This window comes from Hylobates moloch, unplaced genomic scaffold (assembly GCF_009828535.3).
Source record: "Hylobates moloch isolate HMO894 unplaced genomic scaffold, HMol_V3 SCAFFOLD_18, whole genome shotgun sequence".
Classification (NCBI taxonomy): domain Eukaryota; kingdom Metazoa; phylum Chordata; class Mammalia; order Primates; family Hylobatidae; genus Hylobates; species Hylobates moloch.
In genome coordinates, this window is record NW_026652293.1 from 19,541,553 (window position 1) to 19,565,417 (window position 23,865).

At 37.5% G+C, this 23,865-nt stretch overlaps 1 long non-coding RNA gene across 1 annotated transcript in view; it reads right to left on the reverse strand.

Annotated features, from left to right (window-relative positions):
- Window positions 1-4,300: 4,300 nt before the first annotated feature.
- Window positions 4,301-23,865, reverse strand: part of LOC131381823 (uncharacterized) — a 466,887-nt gene continuing 447,322 nt past the window's right edge. The window contains exon 5 of the long non-coding RNA XR_009210781.1: window positions 4,301-4,362. This is a non-coding gene — a long non-coding RNA (uncharacterized LOC131381823). The remainder of the gene's footprint in view (window positions 4,363-23,865) is intronic.

Here is a 23,865-nt window from a genome sequence, read left to right on the forward strand (position 1 = left end):
TTTTTCCTACCTTTGGGTTTGGTTTGCTCTTGCTTTTTAGTTCTTCAAGATGCATTGTTAGGCTGTTTATTTGAAGAATTTCTTCTTTTTTGATTTAGGTACTCATAGCTATAAACTTCCCTCTTAGTACTGTTTTTGCTATATCCCATATGTTTTAAGATGTCGTATTTCCATTATTTGTTTCAAGAAATTTTCAATGTCCTTCATAATCTTCTCATGGACCCATTAGTCATTAAGGAGCACATTGTTTAATTTCCTTGTTTTTATAATTTCCAAAATTTCTCTTACTGATTTCTGGGTTTATTTTATTGTGGTCAGAGGAGATACTTGATATTATTTCAGTTTGTTTGACTGTTTTAAGACTTGTTTTGTGGACTAATATGTGGTCTATCCATGAGAATCATCCATGTGCTAAGGAAAAGAATGTGTACTATGAAGCTATCGTATGATATGTTCTGTAAATATCTATTAGGTCCATTTGATCTATAGTATAGAATAACTCCATTTTTTTGTTGTTGATTTTTTTTCTGGAAGATCTGTCCAATGCTGAAAGTGGGGTGTTGCAGTCTCCAGCCATTACTGTATTGGGATCTAAGCTCTAATCATATGTGCCTTACATATATATATATATATATATATATATATATATATATATATATACACACACACACACACACACACTCACATATATATACATACATATATATTTCATATTTCATTTATCACCCATACATATATGTGTGTGTGTGTATATATGTGTGTGTGTACACATATGTGGGTGATCCAGTGTTGGGTGCATATATATATATTTACAATTGTCATATTGTCCAGCTGAATTGACCCTGTTATGATTATATAATGACATTCTTTATCTTTTTATAGTTGTTGTCCTCACATTTAGTCTGATATAAGTATAGTTACTCCTGCTCTTTTTTGATTTACATTAACTCTTAGATTTGCCCTTTTGAGGCTATTTTCTAGATCTTGTAAGCATGCTTTATTCGTTGTTTTTCTTTCTTTTCCTCCCTTATTATGTATTTTTAAATAGGCAGTCTTCAAGCTCACTAGTTCTTTCTTCTGTTAGTCAATTCTGCTATTAAGATACTCTGAAGCATTCTTCAGTATGTCAATTACATTTTTCAGCTCCAGAATTTCTGCTTGATTCTTTTTAAATATTTCAATGTCTTCGCTAAATTTATCTGATAGGCATCTCAATTCCTTCTTTGCGTTGCCTTGAATTTCTTTTTTTTTTTGTTTCTCAAAACAGTTATTTTTGACTTCTCTGTCTTAAAGGTCACATATCTCTATCTCTCTGGGATTGATCTCTGGCGCCTCATTTAGGTCACTTGGTGAGGTCATGTTTTCCTGATGGTCTTGATGCTTGCGTATTTGTTTCAGTGTCTGGGTGTTAAAGAGTTAGGTATTTACTGCAGTCTTTGCAGTCTGAGCTTGTTTGTACTCATCCTTCTGTGAAGGCTTTCCAGGTATTTGAAGGGACTTGGGTGTTGTGATCTAAATTTTTGATCACTACAGCTGTACAGAGAGCACCTAAAGCCCAATAACTCTGTATTTCTTGCAGACTTGTAGAGGTAACACCTTGGTAGTCTTAATTTAGATCTGGAAGATTCTCTGGATTGCCAGGCAGAGACTCTTGTTCTCTTCTCTTACTATCTACCAAACAAATGGAGTGTCTCTCTCTCTCTGTGTGTGTGTGTGTACTGAGCTGCCTGGAGCCACAAAAGGGATGAAATAAGTACCCTTATGGCCACCACCACCGGGACTGCACAGGGTCAGACCAGAAATGAGCACATCACTAGGTCTTGCCCAAGGCCAGCTGTAACCAGTACCTGGCTACCATCTATGTTTGCTCAAGGTCCCAGGGCTCAACAATCAGCAGGTGGTGACACTAGCCAGTCCTGTGTTCTTCCTTTCAGGGCAGTGAGTTCCACTGGGCACCAGGAAAGTCTAGAAATGCTGCCCAGTTGGCAAGGCTTAAAGCTGGAAAACTTAGAAGTATACTAGATGTTCTATTCTATTGCAGCTAAGGTGGCACTAAAACCACAAGACAAAGTCCTTTCTGCTCTTTGCTCCCCTTTCCCCAGCTAGAGGAGTTTCTTCCATGTCCACCACTACCACAGGCCAACAGGAGTGCAGCCAGGTATCACCAATATTCACTTAGGGCCCAAGGGCTCTTTAGTTAGCTTATTTTTAATGCTGCTAGGCCTGAGACTCACTCTTCAGGGCTGGGCTCTCTGGCCCAGTGTAGGTCTAGAAATGCCATCCAAGAGCCAAGGCCTAGAATCTAAGATCCCAAGAACCTACTTGGTGTTCTTCCCTACTGTAAAAGAGCTGGTACCTAAGCTGCAAGACAAAATCTCCTTTATTCTTTCCTCTCCTTTTCTCAAGCTGAAGGAGTCTCTCATCATATCCATCACAGCTGTGAAGATGCTGTGTCACACCTGAAGCTAGCACATCTCAAAGTCCCACTCAAAAATCATAGCATATGCTGCCTGGTTACCATTGCTGATTATGCAGGGTCCAAGAGTTCTTTAGCCAGCAGGTAATGAATTCTGCCAGGAGTGGGTGGTTCCCTTCAAGGCATTGGGTTCCTTTCTGACCCAGGGTATATTTAGAAATGTCATCTGTGAACTAGAGCCTGGAATGGAAGCCTCAAAACTCTGTCTGTTGCCCTATTCTAATGTGGTTGAGCTTGTATCCAAGTTGCAAAACAAGTCCTCTTTACTCATCCCTCTCCTTCCCTCAAGCAAAGGGAAGCATTCTGTTTTGGATCTGGGGTTGGGAGAGGAATGAAACAGTCCCTCCTTTAGCTGCCCCAGCTGGCTTCTCACTAGGTCAGGTGCCCCCCAAGTCCACTGGCTCCAAGTCCAGCACAGCACTAGGACATGCCTAGAAGTTGCAGTTCCTGCCAGACCCAGATAGCCTTTTCATATTTATTTAGGATTCCAGAGCACTTTAGCCCATAGTGTTGTTGCTTGCCAGAACTCAAGTTCCAACTGCTGGGATGAGTGATTCCCCTCTGGCTATGGCAGGTATAAATGTCCCCCTGTGGGCATTGACTGAGTTCTGCCCAGTGTTGGCAGCACTAAGTTTCAATACAAATTCCCACAATTGCTGCACTCTCCTCCTCCCCAAGTGCACAGCAGATTCTCTCTTCATGCCACACTGCTGTTGCCAAGGAATGGGGAAGTAACGTTGGTAATTCAAGATTGTCTTCCCTACCCTCTTCAGTGCCTCTTTTAGCAATATGAAGCTCAATTCAGGTAATATGAACATATACCTGATTTTTGGTCCTTATGAAGGTGCTTTTTTATGTAGATAGTAGTCAAATTTGGTGTTCCTGCAGGGAGGATAATCACTGGAGGCTTCTATTTGGCCATTATGTTCTACCTGCTCCTATTAGTTTTAAAATGATGTTAGAAGTCATAACATTTGCAAGACTATTTATGTGTCCATTTCTGAATTAATCTCTTTCATCAACTAATAAAAACTTTTATTCTGACAGGTTCTCTCAGAAACATTTTCTCTTATAATTCTTTGATTAATGAACTTTTTCCAGTCTTTTATTTCTTGCCCTATTGTTTGGGCTAATTTTCTAGGGTGTATCTTCCAAAAATTAGTTTTTTGCTTAATAATGAAAAATTCTGTGGGGGTGGGTGCAGGGTGAAGAAACAGAAATAACTCGTGAAGTTGATTTTCTGAATTCCTAGTCTGTTGTCCATTTTACACCAAATTTACAGATCCAATTACTTATTCCTTTTGATTTATGGTATATTATATCACTGGCTGTGCTAATTCTCCCTCATTGAATTTATTTTTTGTTTTAATTTCCAATTTTATTCCTTTGCGCCCTTATACAACTAGTCTAAAATATTTTGTGTATTATCTTTTTTTCACTCAGTTATTTATTTTGAATAGTTTAACACAGTTTGGTGGAGACACATTGTGGGGTTCTTAGGCTCTTGACCCCCTAATGATTCATTAAAAATCACTGACATGAAGCAGATCGATAGAAGAAAAGACATACAGCTTTACTTAATCTGTATACATGGGAGCCTTCAGAGTGAAGATCCAATTTTCCAATGAGTTACAGAAACATATATACCATCCTAAGGCCCCAGTAAATAATGCAGACTGAAGACCATTGCCAGAAATAGGTAAGACAGGTTTAGTGGCAAGACAGGTTAAGAGGGCTTGAAAGAAAGAAGAAGCTTGGCTAGCAAAGATGGCCTTGTCATAGAGATGAAGAGTTCCACAAAGCAAAAAAAAAAAAAAAAAAAAGGCAGTAAATGTGTTTCTCCCCCCTGGACTTTAAAAGGTCTCAGACTCAATGTCTCTTGGATCCTGGGAAGGACATAGAAAGGGAAAGTAGGGATGGCTACATTAGTAGTCTGTACAGATGCAAATTTCCCCCACTTAACAGAACTTTGCAAATATACTTCTATCAGGATGACCAAGTTGCAGCTACTTCAAAATATGTCAAAGAAATATATTTTGGAATAAAATATTTTAATTGCCTCCAGTCCTCACTTTGACACTTTAAAGAAGTTTAACATATCAGAAGCCAAGGTGATAGATTGGGAGAGATTTGGGTTACAGGATGTGAGACAGAGTTAGACAAAGGAGTAGAATGACAAATTGGGATCAATAGAAAGGACCCAATTTAAATATATCATCCCATATCATCTTTAGTCAATCTCTTAGTCCTGAGAATAGATCAGTTAAGTTAAACAGTTGTGTCCCATTCCAGGAGGTAACATTGCAGATGGGCTAGGCCTCTGCATATGATGCAAACAATCATATCTCTAATAAGACACATTTCTATAGAAACAGAAGTATAAACAAAAGTTAATGTCTGGAGCAGTCTATACACTAGGTTTTCTAGAGTCTCTGAGGCATCTTCAGATTGCAGTGGCAATCTAACAGATTCTTCTGGACTGTAGTTTAAACCAGGCCTTCAAATGCACTTTCTGAGAAGCCCTTAATCAGCACACAGGCAAAAAGGTTGTTTATATATAAGTTCTGTTATTTTCTCCCAAAGTTTATCTAGCTTACATTTGCAGAGCTTTAAGAGAAGCAGTTTTAATTTCTAGGTCTTTCAAGTCAGAAAAATGGGAGAGAAAAGAAATTGAAAACATTAGTTTGGAGACTTGTAGCCAGGAAAAAAATTCAGGATTCAGTTCAAATTGTAGAAAATAATAAAAACTGAATACCAATGGCCAAGACTAGAATCTAATTACAAGTGTACATAGTTTCTTTTGAAACACAATTTTTCTCTAATTCTCCAATTTTGCTAAACACAAAATCATAGTCGGACCAATTTGCAAAATAAGTTTTAATTCTGTTATACCTGGCCTAATTATTTGCACAAAGTGCAACAAGAATAATTATTTGCCATCTAGGCTATTTTTTAAATTGGCTTTGCTGGAACGTTTTTTTTTCCATAATGAATCCAAAATTATATCTTTTAGAAGCCTCAAGCCCAGGCAACGATTTATCTGTCCTTGCAGATATCTGCATAAATTGGGAGAATTCCTCTTTTGGGGGACCTAAGGTAACTTGAGGCTCCTGGGCCTGTCAGAAAGTAAGATTCTTTACTTGCCATGAGTAAGTAAAGGATAAGGTATGAGGCCAGTTTTAACAATGGGATTTTATCAGCTCTATAAAGTCAATTTCAATTCCTCAAAGCAGCTTCCTCATACTGAAAACATGCCATTCTAGTCAAAGCCTTGGTAACATAATTGGCGCCTTCAATTTTGACCTGTTACAGTAGAAAACAGATTCTTACTGAACTTATGCAAATAACTACATTGCCATAAATTAAGAATACCAAACAGTTTTTCCAAGTTCTGGAGAAATTAGGTAGAAAGAAAGAAATACGCTTCAAATTTTGGTCATAAGAATATACTTTACCCAAATGTTAAAAGCTGTAAATAGCTTAAAAGTAAAAAGTTTTCTTGACTTGTAAAAACAAAGCTAAAAAAAATCAATGTTTCAAATAAAAGGGTCATTGAAAGATTATTTCAGTCATCTATTAGTTCAGTCCATGCAATTAACTCCTGCTCTGCTCATGATTGGGCCAGCAATCCTCATGAATACATTAGCTCTCCATTAGAGTCTGAAGTTTTTCTCTCTATTCCAATGGCAAAATCTCCAAAGTTATTGGAAACCTGCATTCAAGCATATCCATCAGATTCCAATAGCTGATTATAAACCATCTTTTGATAAGGATCAAAGTAAAACAACAATAGTAGATGACAGAAGTCTTAGAGTGGCCATGGTCAAAGACACAATTGACAAGAAAATCTGGTTGTTTATGTAGCATATAACAATTTAACACAGTAATTATAATTACTACTGATAATGCATACTAAGGCATATCAGAGTCATAGGAATCACATGCAATTTTGTAACATACAAACCTTGTTATGGGTGGTTACTGGCACTCAAACCTCAATTAACCTAGGGCGCTTGGGGCCATTGATTTCCCTGTGCAGAAGTCAGGGGATGAGACACTCATGAGTAGGAGATTTAGATGCCCTGAGACCCCTTAAGAAACCAAGGGCCCAAGACTCCCACCCAGCCCTGGCCTAGGATCCCTTTCGGAGCTTAGGAGCCTCATGTCCGGGGTGGTCTGTGGATATGGAGCCTGCCTCTAGCGCACCCCAGGCTGCCTAGGCCGCCAGGCCCACCCAGAATGGCGGGAGCCCAGCCTGTGGCTGGCTCTGCATCAACAGCCACAACCTGGTGCTGAATTCTACTATCTGCCATGTACCATTCTGATGGGGAAAACAAATTTAAAACACTTGGGAATTTATGTCTCTGATGGGTCAGGTTGCACTGTTCCATAAAAAAATAAAAAAATAAAAAAAATAAATATATATATCCCACAGAAAGTCAAACATTTCCCATTTGAAAATGCTTTCTGTCTAATTTTAACATATCATATAAGCCCAATATGTCTTTCTTGGGCTTCAGGGGACTTTATATCTAAAAACAAATGAGGTCCAAGAGACTGAATTTAGAATTTGATTTTAGAAAGTTTCTCAAATATCAATGGTTTTAAACACTTCATATCACAAAATAGAATAACAGGTAATATAAAATAAGTCTTTCATTTAACCAAGATGATAACCCAAAAATTTCAATTAAGGAAAAACCTTACTTTTTTATATAGAGGAGATTCACTTTCCAAAACAGTAAGACCAAATAAAAGCAGCATAAGGCCAACTAAATCCATTTCCCTTTCTCTCCTCTTTTTTTTTTCCTTTTGCAGCTTACTGAAAAGGTAAACAAAAATCTTTCACTGTCTCTCAATATTACAGCTTATTCAAGAGAAAACCAAATTTTACCTTCTATAGTGTATTATTAATGCTAAAGCTAATTTTTAATAAATCCTTATAAATAAATTCAATTTTAATCAGTTGAGTCATAAGATTTCAACTGATTTCTAAGATTTGTAAGATTTCTACAAACCTTTTATACCTTTTCATAATTTTCTATAAAACAGCAGATCAATGCTCCAAGAAAACCCAGTTATTTCAATCCAGGGGCCTAGATTATGGCCCTGCATCAGTGTGCTTTTTATTTAAAGTTTAATTTATAGAAAAATGAAATAATCCTCTTTAAATTTTAACCAGCCTGCTCACATACAGAATTCCTTTGACAAGGTCAGTCTTCCACAAAGCTTCTACAACTTGCTTGAAACTTTAATTTTGTCCTATTATTCTTTATCTTAAAACAATCCTTAAACACCTCTAGATAAAATTACTCTCTCTTAAAAAGAACCACACTCCCACATCTTCTTTTAACATTTTCTTACCAAAAACAAATCCTACCTCTTTAATACACTTTGTATGTGTCTAGTAGTTTTAATTACATACATAATTGTAATGTTAACTTAAGAGTTAGTAACTCCTATTCCTAGTGAGAAACCTAGGAGGTAAGCAATTTTAATTATGTACCAGCTGCAGAGCCAAGGGCAAAAGACAATGCCTGGAGCTAGTCTGCATCGTATTCTAAAGGCTCAAACCTAAGGACATAAGTTTGTAGATAAGTTAAGCAAGTGTCAGAAGCAAAGTTTTATATCTTAAAACATCTAGTAGAGACAGTGACTAATCCAGACCAAATGTCTAAATTCTGAAGCTGTTTCTACTTTATCTTACCAATAATTTAAATACAATCTTTATTTACCAAAAATTAATAAAATAACGTGAACTTGAAAAGCACTTTGGCTTATTTACTTAATTTATGAGTAAGTCAATTTGATACCCATGTATACAGTACATAGACATATACTGATGTATACATAAAGACATACACCAAAATAAGGCCTTTCTAGTTTTGATTTTTAAATTTTAGCCACGAGACAGATAAACTCACTAGTTTAAAGGACGGTTGGATTAAATTGTGAAAAGGTTAAAGTTTATCTGCCTCACAAGGCCATGGTCAATGCCCTCACTGAGGTTTGGAGAAAACAGGGTTGCAAATTTATGTCTCAAACCAAAGAAAGAGAGAAAAAGCTTGGGTGTGTTAGAGGAAGATTAAAAATGGATACCAAGGCAACACAAAATCATAGAATTCTGTCTACCATAGAATTTTATAAAAGCAATTTTATTTACATAGGTATTTAATTTAGCCTCCATCTTTTAATTGGACCACTGAGCTCAGAGCAGACCCACACTGAATCTTGAGTCCCCAAAGAGAGAGAACTGCCACAGAACCAGACCACATCATGCTTTTACAGTGCACTATGTTTCAAAGACATTTTTCTAAGCATTTAAACTGCATACTTTCTTGTCTAAAACATGCAAAGAGTAGCCCTTAGAGTAATAATTATTTATTGTAAGCAACTACCACTAGCCATCTCTGAAAGTATATCTATTACCTAGCTATTACATATACGAAGGTCTAAAATTTTCTCAAAATGTAAAGTACTTTCTGATATCCCCAAAAGCCAGAAAGATTAGATAATGCAATAAAAAGGAGAGGAGTTTTTAGACCTGAGTGGAACCTGTCTGCTTACAAATCTTGGGATTCCATGAGGAAAAATAGAGGCTCCTCTCAATCATGGGGGCCTGACACCTTTTCAGTTTTTCCCAAGGAATCTCAGGCTGTTAGAAATTCATTTCGTTTTTTTTGTTTGTTTTTTTAGGTCCCACATATGGCATAGAGTGTGGCAAGTAGAAAGAGAAACAAGCAGAAGTAGACAGTTAAACAGAGTTCAGTTGACTGAGAAGTTTTTACAGAGTGAGAACAGAGGCCTAAAATTATATATGTCATATGTAATTTTATATGATATATATATGTGTGTGTGTGTATACACGTGTGTGTGTATATATGTCCTAAATAATCCATTTTAATTAAGTCATATTTTGACTATAGAGCTCTTTAAAAATTCTTTCAATCCCTTATTACTAGATTTTAGCAAGGACAAGCATATGATCTTTCTGCCTTTTGAACTTCTTTACCAAACATAGCCTCCCAAATGAAACCCATATGCCTTAACTAAGGTTTGACTTAACCATGGCAATTTTTTTCTCAAGAGAATTCGGAAGGCTAGCCATGGCACTATTATATGTCTTTTTAAGAATTTAATCCTCCCATCGATTGTCTAGAATAAGAGATCTCTAAAATATTTTCTATCTTTTGGCCATTGACAACTAGAATTTTCAATGGTATAATTTATTCCAATAGTGACTCAATCCAAAAGTCTTTTTAAAGCCTCAGTGGTAGTTTTCCATGCTTTTATCATATACCTAGAGAGGGCATAGAGGAGACATACCCACGATGCCCAAAAATTTATTGTCAGAAGTAAACTTCAGATAGTAAAAGATGAAAAAAGACCCACAGATGTCGGGCCTTTTAAAACAAAACTCCTCTAATCGCTTGACATGTTCAGTATGAAAAGTGTGCTCCTTAAAATATTATGTCTCAGACTCCCAGTTCTTTCATACATAAACCAAAAAATTCACACCCTCTGGATAGTGGAGACTAAGAAAGAGTACACCCACAGAGTCAGAAAGCCAAGCTTCCAACACATAAAACAACATGAAAGGGAAACCTCATCTAGTTTTTATGTCAGGGACCCACAGCATTTGTCTTAATAGACATTGGTCTAGTAAGAACTGCAAAAAACTGAGCAGTCGGCCGGACATGGGGGCTCATGCCTGTAATCCCAGGACTTTGGGAGGCTGAGGCAGGCGGATCACGAGGTCAGGAGAGCGAGACCATCCTGGCCAACATGGTGAAACCCGGTCTCTACTAAAAATATAAAAATTAGCTGGGCATGGTGGTGCTTGCCTATAATCCCAGCTACTCGGGGGGCTGAGGTGGGAGAATCACTTGAACCTGGGAGGCAGAGGTTGCACTGAGCCAAGATCACGCCACTGTACTCCAGCCTGGTGACATGGTGAGACTCCATCTCAAAACAAACAAACAAACAAAAAACCAAAACTGAGCAGTCTGCAAGGCTGGCTAGAACAGCGGCATGTAGGGGTTCTAGGTCCATCTTCTACCCTACGGTACTCCTCTTTACAACAGAATTACACAAAAAACAAAGGAAAATGGCAACAACAAAAGGCCTTTTCTGAGACAAAAAGGGGCCAAACAATATAAATATTCATATTCCAAAGTGCCAAAAGTACACCAGAGTCATTACAACACAAGATTAGTCATACAAATCCTTTTGTCACATTAATCAAAACCTTGCAGATGAGACAGTAATTTTTACCATCTACTCAGCTGGAGTGCAATGAGAAAGACAGGCCAGGAGCCTGGCAGGTAAGAAATTTTTACCCCTTTGCCAGCAGATCAGCTTCCTGGTTTCTCTTCACTGCACCATCCAGAAGGGAAGAACAGTTTTGATAATCGCCTGGCTTGTTCCACTATACTGTGAGGTTCATAGGCTCTTGGCCCCCTAAAGATTTGCTAACCATCACTGACATGAGGCAGATTGATTGATAAGAGAAAAACATACAAATTTATTTCACATGTATACAAGGGTGCCTCAGAATAAAAACCCAAGTGCCCAATGACAAACAGAAACTTATATATTATCCTGAGGCCACAGTAAATAATACAGACTCAAGAGCATGGCCAGATACAAGTAAGTCAGCTTTAGTGGCAAGACAGGTTAAGAGAGAGAGAAAGGAAGAAGCTTGGCTAGAAAAGGTAGCCTTAAGATGTTGGTGAAGCTTCCCTGAGACAGCATATAGGGTAAATATTTCTTTTTGAACCTTAAAAGGTGTCAGAGTCTCCTGGATCCTTGGAAAGGCATAGAAAAGGAGGTAGGGGGTATGGCTGCATTAATAGAGATTCTCTACAGATGCAAACTTCCCTCACTTAAGACAGCTTTGCCAGGCCACTTTTGTCAGGATGGCCAAGTGGCAGCCACTTCAAAATATTTCAAAGAAATATATTTTGGGGTAAAATATTTTACTTCTCTTCAACATTAATCTGGAATGGCCTCAATACTAGTTTATGGATGCTAATGGAAGTCATCTGATGAAATCAGTGAAATGTAAGACAAAGTGGTTTTAAAAAACAGGAAGTATTCTTAAGAGTATGTCTTTGAAACTGCAAGTCTTTTTTTTCTTCTCTAATTCTGTGCCCTTTGTGAAACAAAAGTAACTAAAACAGGTTTCGATCAATTTAGAAAGTTTATTTTATTAAGGCTAAGGATGCAACCATGACACAGTCTCAGGAGATCTTGATGACATGTACCCAAGGTGGTCATGGGATAGCTGGTTTTATGCATTTTAAGGAGACATGAGACATCAATCAATATGTGTAAGATGTACGTCAGTTCTGTCTGAAACGCAGAACAACTCAAAGGGGAGCTTCCAGGTAATAGATAGATGAGAGGCAAACTGTTGCTTTCTTTTGAATCTTTGATCAGCTTTTTACTAGATACATAATTTACATGTGAGAGGGAGGTAGAGGAATACTCACTAATGCCTTAGTCTGGCTCAGTGAATCTGCATTTTTATATAAACAATAAGAAAGAGGAAGTATTTCAATATGCATTTGTCTCAAGTGAGCAGGAGGATGACTCAATTCTGTTCATCCTTTGTCCTGCTTTACTTGTGAAGATAAATTATCAGTTTACACTACCAAGGTAAAATTCAACAGAATTGTTTTAGAGTAAAGACCTTGAGGCCCACAAGAAATTTCCTTGTGAGAAAATTGTGAGCGTGGTATGTAGCATTCTTATCTTTGTAGCTATCTTATCTAGGAATAAAATGTATTGTTTTGTGTATATTTAACTTGCATAAATGCTGTTTGTACAATACATGTTACTGTCTTTCTGTTTTCCTGAAGTGTTACAGTAGGTAGTTACTCAGACATAAGCAGGGCAGAAGAAGGCCCTATGACCACCAAGAATGTCAGGTGACCATGAGGTGATGGTCAGGTGGTTTATTTAGAACTGTCTCTAAAATAATAACTGGTCACAGCCAGTGCCAGGGAAAGGCAGTCTCCCAATAGATAGAAAACACTTGACACTGGTGATAAGTAGCTTCCTGATAAGATCTCAGGTGTTGGGCAAGTGGGCTCAAGCATGCATACTAAGAGGCAAAATGGCAGAGTTTAACTGACATATAGTATATGACCTTTCTCTGGGAACACTTGACTGGTAAGGGGAAAATGCCTTAAGTGAGTATGTGCACAGTTTCAGAAAACACACCGTGCATGTGTCCCACCCCAAGTGCTATGAAGCCACTGTGCATGTGGACAGCCCACCGCAAGAGAAGAATAAGGGGAAAAGGGATGCAACCCAGGAGGCATGCCAAAGTATAAGACCCCAAGCCAAAGGTCAAACCATGCACTTGAATCTCTCAAGTCACCTGCTTGGCCCTCTTCCAAGTGGACCCCACTTCTTTTCATTTCTGCTCTAAACTTTTTAATAAATTTTCACTATTTGCCCCTTCAGGTAGGCTGTGATCTTATTTTGTCTGATCATTAGGTTTTAGGTCCAGCTGCTAAAGCACTCTAAGCAGTAGCATTTCAGTAAGAAAGGTACACTGCGGACTCTGCAGGTTTTAAGTTTTAGGTTCTAAAAGAAGGTTAAAGAGTCAAGAAAGCAATCCTATGATGCCTCGTGGCAATCATCCTAAAGAAAACAAGAAAGTATTTAGGAAGAAAAGTTTCATTTTAAAAGTGAAATTGCAAGTCAGAAAGAAATTCTTGTGCTAACTCCAATATTTAGGCATGTGAATATTAGTACCAGTTCCTGGTATCTGGATGAATGACCTCAGATCATTACAAAATTATTTGCTGGAGGGTGAAAAAAATAAAATTATAAAAGATTATTTGCATATGATACCTAAGGTTATGGCATGCAATATTTTACTACCTATTGGTGCTTTTTAGGTTTAAACTGGCTTCCAACCAAAAACCCAACATTGTTGTTTTGAATATTCAACAATTACATTTTATGTGGTATTGATGGCAGCGGGACACAGACAGTTTTCTAGGTGGGAAGAGACAGGTCCCTGATGAACCCCACCTTCAAGCCAGGGACAGCCTAAAGCCTGGGGGCCGGGCTACCAGTTCTGGGTGAAGTCCACAAGCTGGAGTGAGAACTTCCTTGTTGCCTTTCGCCCAGTCAAGTGGTGCTTTCTCCATTCCTGCCCATGGCCCAGTGAGCATGCACTTCCTCCATTCTAAGCCCACAAAAACCCCTGGATTCAGCCAGACTCAGACACTCCTCAGGACAACATGCCTACACATAGGAGCTATCCACTTTGGGTCTCCTCTCCACTGAGAGCTGTTCTGAAACTAGATAAATCTCCTCTCCTACTTGCTTACCCACCAGTTGTCTGTATAGCCTCATTCTTCCTGGACGTGGGACAAGAACTGGGGACCTGCCAAATGGTGGGAGCTAAAGGGGTTGTAACACTTTCCTGGCTGGCTTGCTGAGCTGCAGGTGGAAGCTAGGGGGGCTGTAACACTATATCCCTCCTGCTCTCTGCCAGCACTGGGTAGCTACCCGACATGATGGGAAACAGTAGTTGAGCCAGGCCAGCCCAGAAGCCATGGGCCAGAGTGGGGCGGTGGGACTAAAAGAGCTGTAACAAAAACAGGCTGAAACACAACCCTATGAAACATGCCCTCCAGGTCACTGGCTGCAGGCAATGAGGAGACAAGAGCTATGGCTCTTCTGGGAGCCCAGAACTCAGGGCTCCCTGAGCCAGGGCGTGACATGCTGTAACACCCTTTTTGGGGCTCTGCAGTTCCTGGTGTCTCCGAGATTTTGGGCACCACCATGTTCCCCTCATCCAGTTGCTTTTTAGCAATCACATGCAGAAGCCACTTGCGATTTGTCTGGTCCAGATACAGCCTCAGAGGGAGCCAACATCTGTGCCAGCACCTGGAGCTGCCTGCCCTGCCACAGCTGCCAGCGTGCCTGGCTGTGCACAGTGGCCAGATCTTGTGTTCATTCACTCACACACCCCTTGCCACTCCAAGCCTGACTTGCCCTTGGTAGGCATGGGATCCAGGCTGGTAGTGAGCCAAGTGCAGCCTGCTGGGCCGAGTGGGTGGAATGAGCCCAGCAGGCACAAGCAAAACTTAAGCAGAGACACTGCCAGTCACAAAGGTTTCTGGCTGGTGAAGTGATACCCTAAGGATCCTGTGACAGTATGTTTAAATATTATTAATCATATTACCCTCCAAAAACAAAAGGAAAAGTTTACCATGTAGTCTCAACAATAGAAAAACCAGCTGTTCTTTTACTTTTTGCATATTCCCATTTCCTTTTAGTATTATTTTCTGACTCTGCTTTAGGAAAAATTAATTTTCTTAAAGCATACTACTGATCAAGCTTCTTTCTTTTGTGTTCTCTTCCTCTCCCTCTCCCTCTCTCCCCACAGAACCTCCTTCTGAACAAACCTTTAAATATTATGAAAGAAGCATTTAGGCAAAATTTAACATATTGAAAATATAATGCTTAACAATAAGAAAACAAACAACCCAATTAAGAAAGTGAGTCAACTACTTTAACAGATACCTCACAAAAGGAGATATACAGATGGTAAGTAAGCACATAAAATGATGCTCAAATCATATTTTATAAGGGAAATGCAAATTAAATATAGGATCCCACCATACATCCATTAGGATGGCCAAAATCCAGAACACTGGAAACATGAAATTCTGGCAATGATATGGAGCAATGCTGACCCTCATTTCTTGCTGGTGAGAATGAAAAATGGCACAGCCACTTTGGAAAGCAGTTTGGCAGTTTATTGCAAAACTAAACTTACTATTACCATATGATCTGGCAGTTATATTCCTTGGTATTTACACAAAGGAGTTGAAAATTTATGTCCACACAAAATCTTGCACAAGATGTTTATAGCAGCTTTATTCACAATTGTCAAAGCCTTGAAGCAAACAAAATGTCATTCCATAGGTAAGTAGTTAAATAAGCTGTGGTACATCCAGACAATGGAATATTATTCAGTGCCAAAAAGAAATGAGCCATTAAAAAACATGGAGAATTCTTAAATGCATATCACTTAGTGAAAAAAGCCAACTCAAAAAGACATTGTACTGTACATTTTCAAATATATAACATGTTGGAAAAGGCAAAACAAAGGAAACAGTAAAAAAGATAAGTGATTGGCAGGGATTGGGGAGAGGGAGTGATGAATAGGCAGAACATAGTAGATTTTTAGGGCATTACAAATACTCTGTATGGGATGCTGGGTGTGGTGGCTCACGCCTGTAATCCCAGCACTTTGGGAGGCTGCAGGGGGCGGATTACCTGAGGTCAGGAGTTGGAGACCAGCCTGGCCAACATGATGAAACCCTGTCTCTACTAAAAATCCAAAAAAATAGCTGGGTGTGGTGGCACATGCTTGTAGTCCCAGCTACTTGGGAGGCTGAGGCACAAGAATTGCTTGTACCTGGGAGGGAGAGATTTCAATGAGTCAAGATCACACTACTGTACTCCAGCCTGGGTGACAGAGTGAGACTCCATCTCAAAACAAACAAACAAACAAACACTCTGTATGAGAGTTCAAGATGAGTCTGGGCAATATAGTGAGACTCCATCTTTATAATAAATTTAAAAATGTAGCCAGGCATGATGGCATGTGCCTGAAGGGAGGCTGAGGTTGGAGAAGTACTTGAGCCCAGGAGTTTGAGGCTGCAGTGAGCCACGATCATGCCACTGTATTTAGCATGGGTGACAGTGCAAGACCCTGTCTCTGAAAAAAAATATTCTGTATGATATTATAATGGTGGATATATGTTATTATACCTACAAAATGTACAACAGCAAAAGTGAACCCTAAACTACTGACTTTGGGTAATAGTATATTCTAGACACAAATCCTTTATCAGATATGTGATTTTCAAATATTTTCTCTCATTCTTATCTTATAGTTTTCATTCTCTTTATGGTATCTTTCAAAAACTAGTTCTCAGATTTGATGAAGTTCAATTTGTCATTTTTTTCTTTTATAAATCATGCTTTTAGTACCTTGTCTGAGAAATATTTTCCTAACTCATGATCAAAAAGATTTTCTCCAGTGTTTTTTTCTGGAAATTTTATAGTTGTAGGTTTACATTTAGGTCTATGATGCATTAATCTTCATCAGGCGCAAAAGATCAGTCACAATGTTTTTGTTTTTGTTTTTTTGAGACAGAGTTTCACTCTTGTTGCCAAGGCTGGAGTGATCTCAGCTCAACGCAACTCCGCCTCCTGGGTTCAAGCAATTCTCCTGCCTTAGCCTCCCAAGTAGCTGGAATTACAGGCATGCACCACCACAACCAGCTAATTTGTGTTTTTAGTAGAGACAGGGTTTCTCCATGTTGGTCAGGCTGATCTTGAACTCCCGACCTCAGGTGATCTGCCCACCTCAGCCTCCCAAAGTGCTGGCATTACAGGCATGAGCCACCGTGCCCAGCCGACAATATTTTTTAAGGGATACCCAATTTCTTTAGCATAATATATTAAAAAATTATTTTCCCTTGAGTGGTCATTGCACCTTTGTTGAAAATCAATTGACTGCATATGTGTAGGTCTATGTCAGAACTCGATTCTGTTATATTAATCTATATATTTTCCCTGTCTCCAGAACCACTTGACTATTCTAGATTTAGTAGGTTAGAAATCAGATACTATGAGGTGTCAAAGTTTATTCCTCTATTTCAAAATTGTGTTGGATGGTTTATTTTCTTTGGCTTTCCATATTCTAGATTCAACTTGCATGTTTCTACCAAAATTCCTGCAGAAGTCATACTTTTCATTGTGTTCAAGTATTCTTATTTCTTGTTTACTTCTATCAGTTACTGAAAGAAGAATGTTGAACCCTATACTATACTCCTGGTTTTGTCTATTTCTACTTTAAGTCCTATCAGTTTTCAATTAACATATTTGAAGCACTTTTGTTAGGTATACACACATTTATGACTTTATATCTTCTTGTAAATTGACTCTTTTGTCATTATATAGTATTCTTCATTATTCTTGCCAATATTACTTGATTTGAAATCTACTTTGTGATGTTTTATTGAAACTTCTCCAACTTCCTTTTGAATACTATATGCTTTGATTACTTTTTTTCCATCTTTTTATCTTCAGCATATCCCTGCCTTTTTATTTACAGTGGTTATTTTCTAAAAACTGTAGTTGTTTTTTGTTTTTGTTTTTTACTTTTTAGCCAATCTCACAATTCCTTTAATTGGTGTGTTTAAACCTTATAAATTTGTTGTAATTTTCAAATGATTAAATAAACTTTCTAATTTTCTCTTTGTTCACTCCTTTTTAAAAAAGGCTTTTTTTATTCCTTTCTATTAAATATATTTTATGATTCTGCTTTACCTACACTATTGGTTAAGTTTTTATGGCTTTTAAAAAATGTAATTATTGCCCTACATTTTGTACTATACATCTTTAATTCATTAGTATGTATCACAAATAATATAATATTGTTTCACTTATAATAATCTTAGAAGATTATACTTAGAATTCTTCTTTTCTATCCTTGATGCTTGTTTTGTAACACATTTTGCCTTCATATATGCTATTAATACACAAGACACTGTGTGTTTATACAGTTATGTTATAGAGCAATTATTTTTTTTTGAAAAGGCATGCATACTTATCTTTATTTATTACATTTCCAGTACTTGTCATTTCTTCTTGTAGGCCCACATTTCGCTCTGGTATTGTATTCTTGCTGCCTAGAGAACTTTCTTTAACATTTACTGTAATGCAGAACTTCTGATAATGCATTGTCTCAGTTTTTGTTTTCTAAAAAAAATCTGTATTTCGTTTTTGTTATTAAAAATGATCTTCACTTGGTATGGAATTCTTGTTGACATATACTATTTTTTGTTTCAGCACATTAAAGATATCACTGTATTAGCATCAGGCTTGACATTTTTGTTGAAAACTGCTATGATTTGTATCTTTTTTCCCTGTTTACGTGGTGGTTCTTTTCTTCTGAATACATTAAGGTTTTTCTCTTTATCTTTTAGAAGTTTAAATATCATATATATATGGCTTTTGTGTATTGTGTTTTGGTTTGGTTTGGTTTTTATTCAGCTTTATGTTTTCTTGGCCCATTGTAGTTTTATGGCTGTCAATTCTGGAAACTTGTCAACTATTATTTCAAATATTTTTCCTGCCCAGTTTTCTTTCTGGAATTCTATTTATACCTATGTTAGACTGTTTGATATTGTCCAGTACCTCTTGAATGCTCTATTTTCTCTTTTTTAATTTTCTCCTTGCATTTGAATTTGGATAAATTCTCTGATCATTTTTCAATTTCATTGAATCCTTCCTTGACCGTGTCAAGTTTACAAATTAACCTTTTCAAGTGGTTCTGCTTTATTACCCTGTTTTTGATTTTCTAGCATTTCCTTTGATCCTTCCTTATACTTTTTACCTGTCTGCTGAAATTACTTATCTGGTCATATATATTGTCCACTTTTCCACTAGACAATGTAGCATATTAATGATATTTATTTTAGCTTTTCTGTCTGATAAACTCTACCATCTATGTTATATCTGGATCTAGTTCCTTCAGTCTGCCATGTCTCTTACAAGTCTTTTTTCTTGATTTCTTGTATGCCTTATTTTTGTTGTCATTGAAAGCATGTTTTGCTATAGGTATGGAAAAGCTGAGAAAATTGTGTATACACACACACTCACATTTTATATGTGCATGTGTGTGTGTATATGTGTGTGTGTATATATATATATATACACACTCCACAAATGGGCAGGAGTTGAACTAGACTCCAGATTCATTTCTATGATTTATACTAAATGAATCAAGAAAGGATCACTTTCCATACTGTATTAGGCCATTCTTGCATTGAAGTAAAGAAAGACCTGAGACTGAGTAATTTATAAAGTAAAGAGGATTAATTTGCTCACAGTTCTTCAAGCTTTATATGAAGCACCGTGCTGGCATCTGCTCAGCTTCTAGGGAGGCTTCAGGAAGCTTACAATCATTGTAGAAGGTGAAGGGGGGGCGGAGGCACATCACATGGCAAAAGCAAGAGCAAGCGAGAGAGAGTGGAAGTGGGGTTCCACATATCTTTAACTGACCAGGTCTTCTGAGAATTCACTCACTATTGGGAGGACAGCACCAATGCAATGGTACTAAACCATTCATGAGAAATCCACCCCCACGATCCAATCACCTCCCACCAGTCTTACTTCCAACACTGGGAATTACAGTCGAACATGAGACTTGGGCAAGGACAAATATACAAACTATATCACATCCTATTGCCTCTCTCCTTGCTACTTGTCCTGCAGACTACTGTTACCTGTTACACAAACCTTGTAGTTACTGAGATGCAGAAAGGTGAGTGTTCTCTCTTTTCCTAATTCAACCTCAGTCCCAGGACTGTGTCCACAGATCTTAGGAATGGGGCTGCCCAGTGGTCCTGCCTTACCCAGAGCTGTAGGTTTAGTTCCAGCACAATTTCTTGCCACTGTTCCAGCAGTAGAGGATTTTTTTAGCCTTCCCTTTACCTAGCTGAAAACAGTTTTCAGGGGTGTCCTAAGGACAATGATGTTGACCCTTTCCTCAGGAGTTTCAGTATTTTCTTCTTTTGGAGAGATAGGTAGAAAGGATCTGGGTGAGATTTCCTACCTTTATTACAGTGGCTGTTGTCCCAACACCCTAGTCTGTACCATGAGGGAAACTTTCTCAGAAATTTTGCCAATCTTTTTTTGTAAGGCCTGAGAAAAAGAACCTCTGACTCCATGCAAATTCCCCTTGTGTCTTGACCTCAGGGGTTTTTTATTCTCTTAGCCTCCAATCAGCTTTCAATATTTGTTAAAAGGTTCAGCTGAATTTTTCTTACCAGTGCCCAATAGCATCTTCCCCAGTTAAACAAGTGGTTGCTTCCCTTTTCTTCTTAGAAATGATTGTCTTTTCTTAGATTCCACATCAATTAGTTGTCCTATGATCTCAGTTCTCTAATAGGCTCAAGAAAAATTATGAATCTTGAGAATGTCAGATATTTTTTCTTGTTGTTTTAACATCGTGATATGCTTCAGCCTTCAGCATACTACAGGGAAGCCAGAAGTCCACTACATTTTTTTGTTCATTGTAGCCATAATATACTTTCTAAAATATATCTAATTTCTCTTCTTGATTAAAGACCTCCTAAGATTTCTCATTGCCTTTAGGATTAGAAGGACACTTATTAATGTGACATATATTACTCTACAGCCTCATCTATTACAAATTATCCTTTTGTGTACTATGGTCCAGCCTATTAACATATTAATTTATTCTCTCTCTCTCTCTCTCAAATTATCCATTCACTCCTATATTTGGTCTTTTGCATTTATTGTTCCATCTGCTTCAGAACCACCCTACTGTTACCAAGAGTCCCTTCTCTGGATAATTATCAGATAATGGACCTTTTCAATGTTTGTGTGGAGTATGGCATGCATTGCTTTAATCTTAAAATCAGATCACTCCAGGAAAATTTCTCCCACCACCCCAACCTGTTATGTCCTAACTGTGCTCATGCTGTTTGTGCTATTCTCTTTTCCCCCTACGTTTCTCTTGTAAGTTTCAAATTAGTCTTTGCTTGGCTATTTGTCTTCATCTTATACGCCAGAAATTATGTCTTCTTTTCTTTTTATTGTTCATGGAAAACTATGTAAAATATTCTAAAGAGGTTTATTCTGAGCCAATCTGAGTGATCACAGCCTGGGGAAAAGACAAACTCAAAAAGTCTGTGTAAGTGGTCCCAAGTTGGTCAGGTTACAGTTTGGTTTTTTATATATTTCAGGGAGGCAGAAGTTACAGGTAAAGACATAAATCAATACATGGAGGTTAGACATTGGTTTGGCTTGAAAAGGTGAAATATCTTGAAGCAGGGCTTACAGGTTTTGGGTGGATTCAGAGATTATTTCATTTGTAATTGGTTAAAGGAGCAAGGCTCTGTCTAAAACTTGGAGTCAGCAGAAAGGAATGTTTAAGTTGAGATAAGAATGTTATGTCAGATTCAGCCACAATATACTGGGTCAAAATGACCTGCTTAGCAAGACTGATGTCCTACAAGTGTGACTTACCCCTGCCTTTCATGGCCTTAAGTTTTGTTTATAATATGATACCTTATTGCCACAAAGAGTCTGTTTTGTCAGTCTTTTATCTACATTTTAACATTAATTGTGGTCAGTTGTGTCTAAACTCCAAAAGGGAGCTGGTATAACGTGTCTGACCTCCCTTCCCATCATAGCCAGGAACTCAGTGTTTAAGGTTTCTCTGGGATCTCATGGGTCAAGAGGAGGTCCATTCAGTTAGTGGAGGGCTTAGTATTTTCTTTGTAATTTATGCTATGTTTGTTGATGACTTTCTATGGGATTTTATTTTAGAGATAAACAAGGATATATATATATAATAACTTAAATATATATGCATATATATGTTACTTAGTATCCTTCAGAATTATAATATCATTATGGAACTATAAATATACACTATTTACTATATATGTACAACCTTAATTTAGATGAGATTAAACTAGAGATAATGCCTTAAAATATATGTCGCAAGGATTAAATCAAAAGAATTTCAAATCCAAATTACTAATATCCTAGAATATATTATATTAGTATTCTGTGATTCACAGAGATAATGACCACGTTCAGTGTGTCTTTCAGGCTTTAACGTCTTATAAGAGGTGTCCAAATGATGGACAAAATGTAACATGGAACACCTATTTGAACACAATGCATTTAAATAATTGGTTTCACTTAAGACGAATTTTAAAGCCTTTGAATATATTGTATACTCTTTATGTATATAAAATGCTCATCTATAGACAGAGTCATGTATCTCTTAGATTTCTTGAAACTCTTGAAGTCTAAAAATCATTTATAAATCTTAGGACTATTAGCTTGGCCTTGAGCCAGATAAGATATTTGTTCCAAGGTGAAGAGAAAATGCTTTTCTCTGCCTTTCACTTAGTTTAAATTTTCAATTAGGTTTCAATATATTTTTAGTCTGCCTTCCATTAACACAAGTCAAAAGAAACACATTTCTACTTCTCACAGTTCTCTTCTCGATTATCTTTGGGAAGGTGATAAACAATTCACAAAATTGCACAAGATTAACCCAGGTATACAGATGCAGCTTGCAAGAGATGTCAGCAATGTAGGCTCTACAAGCAATGGGCCAGAATATGAAATTCCTTATGTATAAACTGTGACATGAGAGAACCTATTTAAACACATAGAGCTTCATTTTCTTCACTTATTAAATGGGCATAATACTACCCATATCAAAATATTGTTTTTTTTTTTTTTAAACTCACCCATTGTTAAGCCCTTAAGATGGTGCTTAATGTAAATATGCAATAGGAATCCACCTTACAAGGGATATGAAGGACCTCTTCAAGGAGAACTAAAAACCACTGCTCAATAAAATGAAAGAGGACATAAACAAATGGAAGAACATTCCATGCTCATGGGTAGGAAGAATCAATATTGTGAAAATGGCCATACTGCCCAAGGTAATTTATAGATTCAATGCCATCCCCATCAAGCTACCAATGACTTTCTTCACAGAATTGGAAAAAACTACTTTAAAGTTCATATGGAACCAAAAAAGAGCCCGCATTGCCAAGTCAATTCTAAGCCAAAAGAACAAAGCTGGAGGCATCACGCTACCTGACTTCAAACTACACTACAAGGCTACAGTAACCAAAACAGCATGGTACTGGTACCAAAACAGAGATATAGACCAATGGAACAGAACAGAGCCCTCAGAAATAATGCCGCATATCTACAACCATCTGATCTTTGACAAACCTGACAAAAACAAGAAATGGGGAAAGGATTTCCTATTTAATAAATGGTGCTGGGAAAACTGGCTAGCCATATGTAGAAAGCTGAAACTGGATCCCTTCCTTACACCTTATACAAAAATTAATTCAAGATGGATTAAAGACTTAAATGTTAGACCTAAGACCATAAAAGACCTAGAAGAAAACCTAGGCAATACCATTCAGGACATAGGCATGGGCAAGGACTTCATGTCTAAAGCACCAAAAGCAATGGCAACAAAAGCCAAAATTGACAAATGGGATCTAATTAAACTAAAGAGCTTCTGCCCAGCAAAAGAAACTACCATCAGAGTGAACAGGCAACCTACAGAATGGGAGAAAATTTTTGCAATCTACTCATATGACAAAGGGCTAATATCCAGAATCAATAATGAACTCAAACAAATTTACAAGAAAAAAACAAACAACCCCATCAACAAGTGAGTGAAGGATATGAACAGACACTTCTCAAAAGAAGACATTTATGCAGCCAAAAAACACATGCAAAAATGCTCATCATCACTGGCCATC